The sequence below is a fragment of the Geotrypetes seraphini genome, chromosome 8 (assembly GCF_902459505.1).
Source record: "Geotrypetes seraphini chromosome 8, aGeoSer1.1, whole genome shotgun sequence".
NCBI lineage: Eukaryota > Metazoa > Chordata > Amphibia > Gymnophiona > Dermophiidae > Geotrypetes > Geotrypetes seraphini.
This window is the reverse complement of record NC_047091.1, coordinates 192,231,529-192,245,960: the sequence shown is the minus strand read 5'-3', so window position 1 is coordinate 192,245,960 and position 14,432 is coordinate 192,231,529. Positions and strand designations below refer to the sequence as shown.

General features: G+C 43.4%; 1 long non-coding RNA gene across 1 annotated transcript in view; it reads left to right on the top strand.

The window, feature by feature from the left end:
* LOC117365121 overlaps positions 1-12,133 on the top strand; it is a 28,876-nt gene extending 16,743 nt beyond the window's left edge. The window contains exon 3 of the long non-coding RNA XR_004540358.1: positions 12,089-12,133. This is a non-coding gene — a long non-coding RNA (uncharacterized LOC117365121). The remainder of the gene's footprint in view (positions 1-12,088) is intronic.
* The last annotated feature ends 2,299 nt before the right edge of the window (positions 12,134-14,432 follow it).

Genomic DNA, 14,432 nt, shown 5'->3' with positions numbered 1-14,432 from the left:
TTACTTATCTCAAGTTCCTCATTGATCTTCTTCACAAATTTCTCAACTATTTGGATACACAAAAGCACTTCGAATTCCAAGAAGTCATCGCTACTCTGTCACAACTCAGATTACATCTTCTCCAGTCTTCTTATGATGCCTTTGAATTGTCAGCCAGAGCCACTGCTTTTTCTGTAGCAATGTGCCGCCTGACCTGGCTTTGCACCATTGACATGGACCCTAATCTTCAGGACTGCTTGGCTAACATTCCTTATGCAGGCAATGACCTCTTTGTTGAATCTTTCGAGGCAGCCACAAAGAAATTGAACATGAAAAGTCTTTTGCTTCTATTGTCAGACCAAAGCCTAAACCAGCTCTTGTAAAGCCTTCACGCCCTCCTCCAATTTTCCAGAGGCGTTATGCACCAAGGGCAGCTCCCTACAATCAAGCGCCTCCCAAAAAACAGCAGCAACAAAAGCAACAGAAACCGCAGCCTTCTGCTGCACCTAAGGCTGCGCAGCCTTTTTGACTGTTTAAAACAGAGCATAACTTCCATCGTTCTGTCTCTGTCCTCTCTTTCCCCCATAGGAGGTTGTCTCCATCTTTTTTTTTATCACCAATGGAAGACCATTATATCTGACCTCTGGGTGCTGTCAATCATCAGAGAAGGATAGTCTTCATTTCACTCAGGTTCCACCAGAGCTTCCTCCAAGAGAGTATCCTTCCAGTCCATCCCAGACCGCCCTTCTTCCTCAGGAAGCTCAAGCTCTGCTTCATCTCCGTGCCATCGAGCCAGTTCCTTTGGAACAGCAGAACAGGGGGGTTTTACTCCCGTTACTTCCTAGTTTCAAAGAAGACGGGCGATCTGCGACCCATTCTGGATATCGGGGCTCTCAACAAATTTTTAGTCAAAGAAAAATTTTGCATGTTATCCCTGGCATCCCTATACCCCCTTTTAGATCAGAACGATTGGTTATGTTCTCTGGGTCTCAAGGAGGCATGTACCCATATTCCTATTCATCCGGCCTCCCGTCAGTATCTCAGATTTCGGGTGGGGAATCTGCATTACCAATACAGAGTGCTACCCTTTGGCCTGGCTTCATCTCCCAGAATGTTCACCAAGTGCCTGGTGGTGGAAGCAGCAGCTCTAAGGAACCATGGTCTTCAGGTGTTTCCCTACCTAGACGACTGTCTCATCAAGGATTCCACATCTCAAGGGGTTATTGTATCGACCCATCGGACTATGTGGTTCCTACAAAGCTTGGGTTTCGAAATCAACTTTCCCAAATCCCAACTTCAGCCCTCTCAGAATCTACAGTTCATCGGAGCTGTTATGGACACTATCAAACTAAGAGCATTCCTTCTGCAACAACATCTGCAGGCTCTTCTTCAACTCTGTCATGCATCATGTCTTCCCGCTCTTCAATTTCAGCGAGACACATTATGGTACTCTTAGGTCACATGGCCTCCACAGTACACGTGACTCCTTTTGCCAAACTTCACCTCAGAATTCCTCAGTGGACCCTGGCATCTCAGTGGACGCAGGCTTGCGATCCACTCTCTCGACACATTATAGTCACTTCTTCATTGAGACAGTCTCTCCACTGGTGGATGCTCTCTTCCAATCTCTCCAGAGGCTTGCTGTTTCAAGCACCCCATCATCAGAAGGTCCTCATGACAGATTCCTTGACCTACGCTTGGGGGGCTCATCTAGATGGTTTCTGTACTCAAGGCCACTGGACCAGTACAGATCATCAGTGTCACATCAATCTGTTGGAACTCGGAGCAATCTTCAATGCTCTCAAAGCTTTTCAACATCTTCACGACCAGGTAGTCATTCGGATGGACAACCAAGTTGCCATGTACTATGTCAACAAACGGGGGGACGGGATCTCCCTCTCTTTGTCAAGAAGCTCTGAAGGTTTGGGACTGGGCAATCTGCCACAACACCTTCCTCAAAGCTGTTTACATCCAAAGAGCGAAAAACTGTTTGGCTGACAACTTGAGTCATCTTCTGCAACCTCACGAATGGACACTCAATTCCTCGCCACTTCATCACATTTTTTCGCAGTGGGGAATGCCTTAGATAGATCTCTTTGCAACTCCTCACAACCACAAACTGCCTCAATTCTACTCCTGGATCTTTTCTCCTCATCGCCTTAAGGCAGATGCTTTTCTACTAGAATGGACAAATCTTTTTCTCTATGCATTCCCTCTCATTCTCAAGAATCTGGTCAAGTTGAAGAACGATCATGCCACCATGATTCTGATAGCTCATGGGTGGCCGAGACAACCTTGGTACTCCCTTCTACTTCAACTCAGCAGCAGGGAGCCATACCTTCTACCAGTTTTTCCGTCTCTGCTTACACAGTCAAGGGTCTCTACTTCATCCCAACCTGCAGTCTCTGCACCTGACACCTTGGTACCTCTCAACATAACTCCTCTTCAGTTTTCTCAACCTGTAAGAGACATTTTAGAGGCTTCTAGAAAATCTGCCACTAGACAATGCTACCACCAAAAATGAACTAGATTTTCTATGTGGTGCATCTCATGATAAGGAGCCTCAAGATTCCTCCTGTTCTAGATTATCTTTTGCACTTATCCACCTCTGGCCTCAAGTCTACATCGATTTGAGTCCATCTCAGTGCATTCGCTGCTTTCCCATCAGCCTATTGAAGGGAAACCCCTCTCTGCTCATCCGGTGGTTTCCAGATTCATGAAAGGACTTTTCAATGTCAAACCTCCTCTCAAACCGCCTTCAGTGGTTTGGGACCTCAATGTTCTTGCTCGATTGATGAAACCTCCATTTGAACCAATGTCTACAGCTCATCCAAAGTATCCACTTGGAAAGTGGTGTTTCTCATCGCCCTCACTTCTGCTCAAAGAGTCAGTGAGCTTCAAGCTTTAGTTGCTGATCCACTTTTCACTGTGTTCCATCATGACAAGGTGGTCCTTCGTACTCATCCTAAATTCCTACCTAAAGTGGTATCAGAATTTCATCTCAACCAATCCATTGTTCTTCCAGTGTTTTATCCAAGGCCTCATTCTCACCCTGGAGAATCAGCTCTTCATACTCTGGACTGTAAACATGCTTTGGCCTTCTACTTGGAACGCAACAAACCACAAAGATCTGCTCCTCAACTTTTTGTCTCCGATCCAAACAAGTTGGGACATCCAATCTCTAAGCGTACCATCTCCAACTAGATGGCTAATTGTATCTCTTTCTGCTATGCCCAGGCTGGATTACAACTACATGGTCGAGTCACAGCCCACAAAGTCAGAGCAATGCAGCTTCAATAGCTTTCTTCAGATCTACACCTATTGAGGAAATTTGCAAAGCTGCTACCTGGTCCTCGGTTCATACTTTCACCTCTCACTATTGTCTGGATATTTTCTCCAGATGGGATGGCCATTTTGGCCAGACGGTATTACAAAATTTATTCTCCTAAGTTGCCAACGCTCCCACCATCCCATTCTGGTTAACTTGGAGGCCACCCATATGTGAGAATAGGCTGCCTGCTTGTTCTGGGATAAAGCACAGTTACTTACCGTAACAGGTGTTATCCAGGGACAGCAGGCAGCTATTCTCACATCCCACTCACCTCCCCTGGTTGGCTTCTCTGCTAGCTATCTGAACTGAGGAGACTTACCCTGCGCTGGGCGGGAAGGCACTCGCACATGCGCGGTGCAGCTGACTCGAAACTTCTATGTTTCTACAAGTAAGTCTGCTTGAGAGGCTGTTCACATCCAGGCTCCGTGGATGACGTCACCCATATGTGAGAATAGCTGCCTGCTGTCCCTGGATAACACCTATTACTGTAAGTAACTGTGCTATATTGTGTACATTTTTTTAATATCTTTATTCATTTTAAAGCCAAAAATAAGTGCAACATATACAGACATTTTATTTGTAATTTGTAATTTTATTTTTTGTATACCGCCATACCCAGGGAGTTCTAGGCGGTTCACAACAAATAGAAGAGTTACATACAGTGCAGTTGAAAAAAAGAAGAACATAACAAGTCAATCAAAGGGTCAAAAACTAGTTTATATTGACAATTTAAGTGAAGGAAGGGCCAATACAGAGCACATATGGTATGTACTGTAAGAGAGTACAATTGAATTTATGAGAGGGGGAACAAAGCATATTGTATGAGAGGGAGGGGGCAGGGATCTTGGGGGGGGGGGAGGAGGGGGAAAAAGTAAAGAAAGGTGGGCCGTGTTGAGGGGGGGAGGGGAGAGTTAACAGCACTTAAATTCTATAAAATTATATTTTATGACAAATACATATATCATCCTCCCCCCCTTTCTACATAGCCAACAATTGCATTCTAATTAAAAGTATCTCCCCACCCACCATGGACATGTATGCGATGGCGAAGATCTGCAACGTGACATAATCAGGTTCGAGGAATGGGCATCAACATGGCAGATGAAGTTCAACGTGGATAAGTGTAATTTGATGCATGTAGGTAACAAAAATCTCATGCACGAATATAGGATGTCTGGGGCGGTACTTGGAGAGACCTCCCAGGAAAGAGACTTGGGAGTTATGATCGACAAGTTGATGAAGCCATCCACACAATGTGCAGCGGCAAAAAGGGTGAACAGAATGGTAGGAATGATAAAGAAGGGGACCACGATCAAATCGGAGAAGGTTATCATGCCGCTGTAAGTACACGATACTACTCGAAAGGGTCCAGAAAAGAGCAACTAAGATGGTTAAGGGGCTGGAGGAGTTGCTGTACAGTAAAAGATTAGAGAAACTGGGCCTTTTCTCCCTCGAACAGAGGAGATTGAGAGGGGACATGATAGATTCTGTACGAATGTAAGGAATTTCTTTACTCAGAGAGTGGTAGAAAACTGGAAGCTCTTCTGGAGTCTGTTATGAGGGAAAACACCCTCCAGGGATCCAAGACAAAGTTAGACAAGTTCCTGCTGAACCAGAATGTACGCAGGTAGGGCTAGTCTCAGGGCACTGGTCTTTGACCAAGGGCCGCCGCATGAGCGGACTGCTGGGCACGATGGACTACTGGTCTGACCCAACAGCGGCAATTCTTATGTTTTTATGATCAAAGGGCAAAATCAACAATTACTCCTTACAGAATTTTGTCAATGGCTCCCAAACATCCATAAATTTCCTATAATGTCCCTGTTGTATGGCCATCATTTGTTCCATTTAAAAGTGTGGCATAGAGATTCCCACCAGAAAGTATAATTTAACCGATCCCAGTTTTTCCAGTTCCTCAAAATAAGTTATATGGCAACCCCTGTCATAATAAAGAGAAGTTTATTATTATGGGAATATAGTTGGCTTTTAGCCCTCATTAACGTGCCAAATAGCATGGTATTGTACGTCAATGGCACTGGATTTTCCAATAATTTATTCACTTGACCTCAAATGGATCTCCAAAATTTAAGTATCAAGGGACAATAGAACAGTAGATGATCCAATGTCCCTACATCAAGATTACAGTGCCAGCATCTATTAGACTTAGAACTATCCAATTTCTGTAAACGAACAGGGGTCCAAAAAGATCTATGTAACAAGAAAAACCATGTTTGTCTCATAAATGCAGATGCCATACATCTCATCCTCCAAGTCCAAATTTGTGGCCATTGAGACGCAGAAATCTGCTGCTTTATTTCAATGCTCCAAATGTCATGAAAACCAGTCTTTGGTTTCTTATTCAAAAATTCAGATATTAATTTGAACCACTAAGAGGCCTGAAGTCCCGGAAATCTGTCTGTAACATAGTACCGGCACACTATACAGCCCAATCTACCTAAACAACCACCTCAACCAAACTACTTCACCCAGACATAGAAAAACACACACCCCTTTCACACACCCTCCAATCAAAGAAGTCAAATGGAAAAAACTGTATGACGGCCTCCTAGCAACACAAGCAGCGAAACTAGATAACCAAATCTCCAAATTACTAACCCCGACTACAAGATATTCAGAACAGAAATAAAAACGATACTCTTCAAGAAATCACTGTAACACTCTTAACATCTCAAATACCTTCCCTCCTCCCACCTTCGTCCTGCCCCACAGATCCTACCTGTTCTTCTCCTCAACTTCCCTTGAATTCACCAATGATCTTCCATTGTAACCCACCATTTATAACTCTTTTGTAATCCGTCTTGAACCGCAAGGTAGTGGCAGAACAGAAATCTCGTAATGTAATGTAATTTTTAAGATTTTGCCAATCAGGGAACCCCTTCGGAATGGCTTGCTTCAACTGTAACCTATAATTTTGAGACTTAGCAATACCAAATGTTTGTTGCAGTCGTGAAAAGTCAAGCAGCTTTCCATCTGATATTGTGTACATTTCAATAGGCAGCTGAAATGCAACAGCTGATCAGTATGGGAAGAAGAAAAACCAACTTTAAAACAAAAATGGAAAAACCCTCATAAGTTTATTATAGCTAATTAGTATGGGGTAAAACCATTTGTAAAAACGGAATAGAAAAAACCCCTCAATTATTATAAAAGCCAATTCGCATAAAATAAGTTGGCATCATGTGTTAAGTATGTGCACATGTTAATAGAAGGAATGTCCCCTTGTGACCTAACAAGACAACATAACATAAAATCGGGCTTCTATACCGCATAACCATAGAGTTCTATGCGGTTCACCAAAGATTAATTAAAAAACAAAATGGAGGAATCAGAGAAGACTAATTGATTATAAATTTTGAAAAAAGGTAAGTTTTTAATTGACTTCTGAAATTTAAATAAGAATGTGATGTAAGAAGAAGGTGACAGAAGGCAGCAAATCTGGAACATGCAAATAACAAGAACAGACTGTAACTGTACACTTCTGCTCACAATAGCGTTCTGTATGTGGCCCGTGTACTTAAAAAGGCATCCCACAGCTATGATAGGGCTTTTTATGTTTATCAAATTAAGCAACTCAGATGAAGTTAGTCCAAGAAAACCTCTTTCTTTCTTCTAAGACATCTGGAAACACGGAAGGATGTCATGACTGCAAAACTGAATCATTTGGCTGATTGTTTACCCCCCAAATGAGAACTTGAAACTCAATGACCAAAATGAGCAAACGTACCCCTAGTTGAGGACCAGATAGTGCAAAGGGCTTTCTGAAACAGTTAACCCTTTCTTACCTGACTCATTTCCAAAGTAAGAGTCCTTATAAAAACAGTGGCCTTAAGTATAAGTACATGGCTGGGGAACTAAACTAAACCTTAGGTTTGTATACTGCACCATCTCCACAAGCGTAGAGCTTGGCACGGTTTATAGGGTTAGGTTGCAAAGGAGCTACAATGAAGGGTTATAGGAAAGGAGCTAGGAAGATAAAGAGGGACGGTACCAAAGAGTGGGAGGTGTTAGATTTTTGAAAAGAGCCAAGTTTTCAGGTGTTTGCGGAAGGATTGGAGGGAGCTTGAAATTCTGAACGGGGATGTGAGGTTGTTCCAGAGTTCTGTGATTCTAAAGGGGAGGGATGTTCCTAGTTTTCCTACGCAGGATATACCTTTTGCAGAGGGGAATGATAGTTTCAGTTTTTGGGAGGATCTAGTGGAATTAGGGTTAGAGGAGTTCCAAAAGAGTGGGATAACGGGAGGGAGGATGCCATGTAGGATCTTGAAAGCTAAACAGGCACATTTAAAAAGGACTCTGGAGTGAACTGGGAGCCAGTGAAGTTTGGACAGGAGTGGGGAGATGTAGTCGAACTTGCCTTTAGCGAAAATAAGCTTGGCTGCGGCGTTCTGGATTAGCTGAAGTCTATGGAGTTTTTTTTTAGTTAGGCTTAAATAGATGGAGTTGCAATAATCCAATCTAGAGAGGATGGTGGATTGAACAAGAACGACGAAGTGAGAATGATGAAAGTACGATCTCACTTTCCTCAGCGTATGAAGACTAAAGAAGCATTTTTTTTTATCAAGAAGTTGAGGTGGTCATTGAAGGAGAAAGAGGAGTCTATGATGATGCCAAGGACTTTGCTTGAAAACTCAAGCTGAAGAGTGGAGCCGGAAGATAATGGGATGGAGGTGGGTAAATGACCTAATATTGGGCCGAGCCAAAGTAGTTTTGTTTTGGACTCGTTCAATTTCATTTGTACAGAATGTGCCCAGGATTGAAGGTTCATTATACATGCGGATATGTTTCAAAGAGGACATGTAAATATTGAAAAGGATAGGAGAGAAGGGTGAGCCTTGCGGGACTCCACATATCAGCTTCCAGGGAGAGGATGAGGTACCGTTCATGTTAACGGTGTAGGAGCGTAAGCGTAGGAATTTCGAGAACCAGTCTAGGACTGTGGAACTTATGCCTATTTCAGAGAGTTGGAAGATTAGGATATCATGATGGACGACGTCGAAAGCTGCGGAGAGGTCGAACTGCAGCAGAAGGAAAGGAACAACTCTAAGATAATTAATCCTAGGTGTTAATAAAAACAATACATCTAAAATTAGTGAGCTTTGAAACATGAAGGCAAAATGGTCCTTGCAGTCTGCCCATCCACAGTAACCATTATCTCTTTCTAAGAGATCCCACGCCTTCTTGAATTCAGAATTCACACCTGCCCTGAATGCTCCATCAGTGTGTTTCAAATTTTCAATAGGGTGCCTAACAGCAGAAGTGTTACACATATACTTTTATTCTAACATTAAATAAGCTAGTTTTTAAACAAAATATCTGCTATAAGTGTACTCGTGATTACTGATAAAATGGTATTTTCTAAGTGTGATTAAAAGTATGGCTCCTGCCATGGGCTGAATTAGAGGTGAATCAGTGGTAGAATGGGACAATTTATCACAACCATTTCATTGCAGGACATTTCATCATGGCCGTGATGAATCATCTCCATGACAGCCACAATGAATCGTGGCCCTGCGCCAGTACCTCTCCTCTGACACACACACCCGTCTCTCCTCTCTGCCCCCTGCTGGTGCCTCTCCTCCCCTTCCATCAATGCCTCTCCTCTCCACCCCCTTGCCAGTGCCTCTCCTCTCTACCCACCCCCCTGCATTCCTCTTGAAAAGATTGCCAGCATGAGCAGCAGCATCTACTCCCTGTTCAGCCAACCTTGGTTCCCTTCTGATGTCACTTTCAAGTCACAGGACCAGGATATGATGTCAGAGGGGTGCCGAGGCTGGTGTGAGCAGGAGCTGGAAGCAAACTTTTCAGATGAAAGCCATGAAAATGTCAATTATCCTCAAAGCAACTAACCAAAAGATGACAGGAGCAATAAGTTATCAGCTTTTTAAAGGAAATGACACTGAATATTAATGTCAGCTGAAACATCATAGATGTGGCAGAAAGGAGTTCCATGCCACTTGTACTAGCATTCTGTAATTAGCATATGTTATGGCCCATAATTATGTACAACATGTACAAAAATTTAATTAAAAATGTCCAAAATTTTAACACTAAACGTGAGCCATGTTTTACCACGTTTTGAAATCTGAAGTTGCATGTTTGATTTGAGAACAGCCATGTTCAGAATAACTGCCTATATGGAGAGGGGGGGGGGGGTGTCAAATTTGAAGAAAAGAAACATGGTCATAGAACTGGTCCTTTAGGCAGGACTTCTGTCTCTTCATGTTTGGAAAGTCTATGAGTAATATGCAGTCCTTTTTTTAGGTGCTAAGGAAAGCCATCTCTGAGTGATTTTAGCACATCTATGAACATTAAACCAATCATATAGGCAATGGGGTAATTTTATAAACTACCTCTCATAGGATAAGAGGTCTTTATAAGATTGCTTGATTGCACATAACTATGCTCAAAGAAAGAATGCAAAACCTTGGAGGTGGACTGTGCATTTCACAGAGGTAGTGTAGATGGAGTTTGGACAAAGCTGTGATGTACGTGTGCAGAGATGCCAAGTCTTACTCATTAGGAGTGACCCACTCATTTAAAAGATCTCTCACTCATTAGAGCTTCAGTACCAGTGCACGGATCCTGATCACTTATCATGTAGGAAGAAATCTGAGCACACTTTCCTGTCTACTGCTTCCCCTGTCCCTGCTCCTTTCCCCTTTGTACTCTGAAACTAAAGGACATACTTTTTATTTACTAATGGAAGGCAATTTTCAGCTCACATTTACCCAAACTGCTATTTCAGAGGCTCCAAAGAAAAGCCAATACCATTTAATGCTGCTTTGCTTCATTTGCAAAGCAATACTAAAATCATTTTTCAGTGCAGTAGCTGAGACATTCTAGTCAGATGGGCTATTTCCCCCCATAGCTGTGTGTTGCAGAAGGAATCCAGTCTGTATTTTTCATTCTGCCTCTGCTGTACTTTACTGGGTTCTCTAGCTCCACTTACCGTTCTTTCCTTCTGCGCACGTGCCTGCAGGACTGTTCTGCTCTCCCCATTTTATTATTTTATTCAGTGTAATTTCATCTCTTGGAGATTTGCAGGGCGGCAATGTGGTCTTCTCTCCATACATTTGCCAAGTTCTACAGAGTGGATGTGGCGGCAAGACAGGACTCTGCTTTTGGGTCCTCAGTCTTAAGGGTCGGCACAGCAAGCCCGCCCTAGCTTTTTGGGGACTGCTTTTATACATCCCATCTGTCTAGAATGTCTCACCTATTGCACTGGAAAAATATTATGTACTTACCCTGGTATGCTGTTTTCCAGAAGATAGATGAGACACTCTAGACCCCTGTCTGTTTATGCTTCTCCAAGCTGATTCTTGGATGCCTGTCAGCCCTTGGGGGCTAGGAAGACTTTGTATATATGTTTCAGTTTTATATGGGAGCAGTTTCTGAGCTCCTTTGAAGATTGTTGGCGATTAACATTACTGTTGAGTTAATTCTTGAGCAGAACCGTTGGTTTATGCCTGTTGCTGCAGATGCCTCTATATCACGTGTACTGGGTGGCTTTCAGTTCTTGGGTACTAACTGTAGGTGGAGCTAGAGAACCCAGTGATGTACAGCAGAGGCAGAGTGGATTCCTTCTGTAGCACTTGGCTATGAGAATATAAACCAACTGTCTAAAATGTCTCACCTATCAACTGGAAAAGAGCTTACCTGGGTAAGTATATAATCTCTTTTTAAATTTATACCCTAGATGCACCATTTGAAAAATCTCACCTTTGGCCTTCAATCTCACTTGGCATGGTAAGTCTCACACTTTGAGATGGTTTTACCCTTGGCATCTCTGCATGTGTATCTTATAAAATTCACAGCTACATGGGTACAATAGTGTCCCAATCTAACTCTCTCACCAACACGAGTACAAAACAAACAGAAAGCACCCAAAATTGGTGCTGGTGTTTACAAAATAACTTGCCAATCAATCTCTGAACACTGCTGCCTTATAACATTTATGATACTTTCCCAAAAAAACTTGAGTGCAAAACTGGTTGGAGTAGGGTTACCAGACGTCCTGGAAAACCTGGATCTGTCCTCTGTGCAGATGATATCACATCTGCACATACTTGAGGCCCTCCAGACATGGCTGGAGCTTGTTGGGAAAGAAGAGGTTTTGAGGGGGTGGGACTGGGGACAGAATGGGGTAGGGATAGGGCTCCAAATATAGTAACCCTAGGTTGGAGCTGGATTGATATGGCAGTATGAAATATTGAGATATTGTGGAGTATCCACGTGTGAAATTTTCTTTTTCTCTATTCCAGTTTGGCATGTTTTGAGAATTGTTTCACACTTGAGAGCCTTTTAATCCTCTCAGAGACTGCTGAGAGAGTTAAATTAGAAAAAGTAAAAAGCTCAGTGCTCCAAAATGTCTTTGATGCCTTTGTAAAGGTGTTCAAGAATACCACCTTTTGGACACTGTTTTAAACCTAATTTGGGTTGATAGTTTTAATTTTTAATTACCAGATTGTACTTCGAAACACAGATATGCTAAACACATATGTATATTGTATCTTTGGAGCAAGCTTAAATTTGTGTAGGTGAATCTGCATGGTGTCAAGGCTGACTCTGGGTGGCTATTATAAGGAGCTTGTGATAATGTGAGCGAGGGTTGAGGATGGGCTTGCAGATTACACAGCCAGACAAGGTTGCAAAAGTAAAGCAAAACTGTTTATTCACTCACCAAGGCTGAAGCCCTGTTACTTCACTGATATATAAAAGGATTCATAGGAAATCTAAACATAGGCCTGTGGCTTACAGAACATAAGAACATAAGAAGTTGCCTCCACCGGGATCAGACCAGAGGTCCATCGCACCCAGCGGTCCGCACCCGCGGCGGCCCATCAGGTCCATGACCTGTCAAGTGTTCCCTGCCCTAAAAAACCTATCCTTACTTCTATCTGTATCCCTCAATCCCCTTTTCCTTCAGGAATTTATCCAAACCTTCTTTGAATCCCTGTAGTGTCTTCTGCCCCACCACAACCTCCGGGAGTGCGTTCCATGTGTCCACCACTCTCTGGGTGAAGAAGAACTTCCTGGCATTGGTTTTAAACCTATCCCCTTTCAGTTTCTCTGAGTGCCCCCTTGTACTTGTTGTTCCCCACAGTCTGAAGAATCTGTCCCTGTCTACCTTATCTATGCCTTTCAGGATCTTGAAAGTTTGTATCATGTCTCCTCTAAGTCTCCTCTTTTCCAGGGAGAACAGCCCCAGCTGTTCTAGCCTGTCGGCATATGAAAGGTTTTCCATACCTCTTACCATTTTCGTCGCTCTTCTCTGGACCCCCTCAAGCAATGCTATGTCCTTCTTGAGGTACGGCGACCAATACTGGACACAGTACTCCAGATGCGGGCGCACCATTGCACGGTACAGTGGCATGATGACTTCCTTTGTCCTGGTCGTGATACCCTTCTTGATGATACCCAGCATTCTGTTTGCTTTCTTTGAGGCTGTCGCGCATTGTGCTGATGCTTTCATTGTTGTATCCACCAGCACACCCAGGTCTCTTTCAAGGGTACTTACATCTAGCAATGTTCCCCCCATTGTATAGCTGAACATCGGGTTCTTTTTCCCAACATGCATGACCTTGCATTTCTCTATATTAAAACGCATCTGCCACTTTTTGGCCCACTCTTCCAGCTTCGTTAGGTCCCTTTGCAGGTTTTCACAGTCTTCCGTGGTTCTAACCCTGCTGCAGAGTTTGGTGTCATCTGCAAATTTGATAACCTCACATTTCGTCCCTGTCTCCAGATCATCTATAAATATATTGAACAGGAGCGGTCCCAACACCAGCTCAAACTATAGTTTATACTGTCTCTCGGATACTCCAGATATCAAGAACGGGATTCTCACAAGTAGGGTTTCCATATTTAAAATGGTAAAATCCCAGAGATGAGGCCCCACCCATTCTACCTCAAACTCTGCCCTGTTCTGCCCCCAGTCCTGCTCCCACAAGTCTCGTCTCTTCTTTCCTGCCAGGTCTGGAGGTCCTCCAAGCATACGCAGATGCATATGATATCATCTGCGCATGTTCAGAGGCCCTCCAGATGTGGCAGGGCTTTCCAAAACCCAGACAAAATGCTGAGTTTGGAAAGTCCATCTGGGTACCCAGACTGTCCTCTAAAAAGAGGACATGTCTGGGTTTCCCCGGACATCTGGTAACCCTTCTGACAAGTATTCCAGTTAAGTTTTGGGTTACCTGAGCCAGGTTAGATTAGGGCAGCTACACATAGGAACTAAAGGCATACCCTGGGCCTCTGTAACACAACTTTGGCCCCTCCTTTTATACTTCTTGACAGCTCTCCTCCTAGTTCCACCCCTCCTATGTCACTTCCTCTTAAGGTGGTCCTGACTGTGAGGGAGTATTCTTAAGGGAAATGGGCAATATTCTATAGACTCGCTCACAGAGCCTATGAGGCATATTGACTGAAGTGTGCTAAGCAGTTAGCATGTGAATTAAGATATGCTGTTAGTTCACAAGTGCAGGAACTGTTACACACTAATTCACTTGCTAACTGCATGCGGTATTATGGAGTGGGGAATGGGCATGAATTACAGGTTGCACTGTTACTTGTGCACTTACCACCTCCTAATTGGTGCACATATTTAATGTGTGGCAAGTAACTTTTCTATGCACCAATGTAAAGGAGAGCAGCATAGATAGGATTGCCAGATTTTCCCACTAGCCCCACCCCCAGGCCTACCTAGTTCTGCTCAACACCGCTTTTCAAAACCTGGATAAAGTGCCAGGTTTTAAAAAGCCATCCGGACCCCCGGACATGTCCTCAAAAGAAGGGCATAGCAGGGGAAATCTGGACATCTGGTACCCCTAAGCATAGGGAACATCTATAGCATCATCTAGACATCCAGATTCCCTTATAGAATACTTGCATAGACTTACATCAGTGCACCTATATATAGAAATGCCTGTGTCTGTCAAGTTGATGGCAAGCGTAAGTGGACATGCCTAAATGCAGAAAGCCAAATAAAATAGAAATTTCCCCCACCCCAAAAATTAACAGAATGAGAGGGAGAGACAGCTCAAAACAACTCAGCACAAATAAGATCAAATTTATAGTAAAGGAAAAGTCCTCAGTCACACAGCTC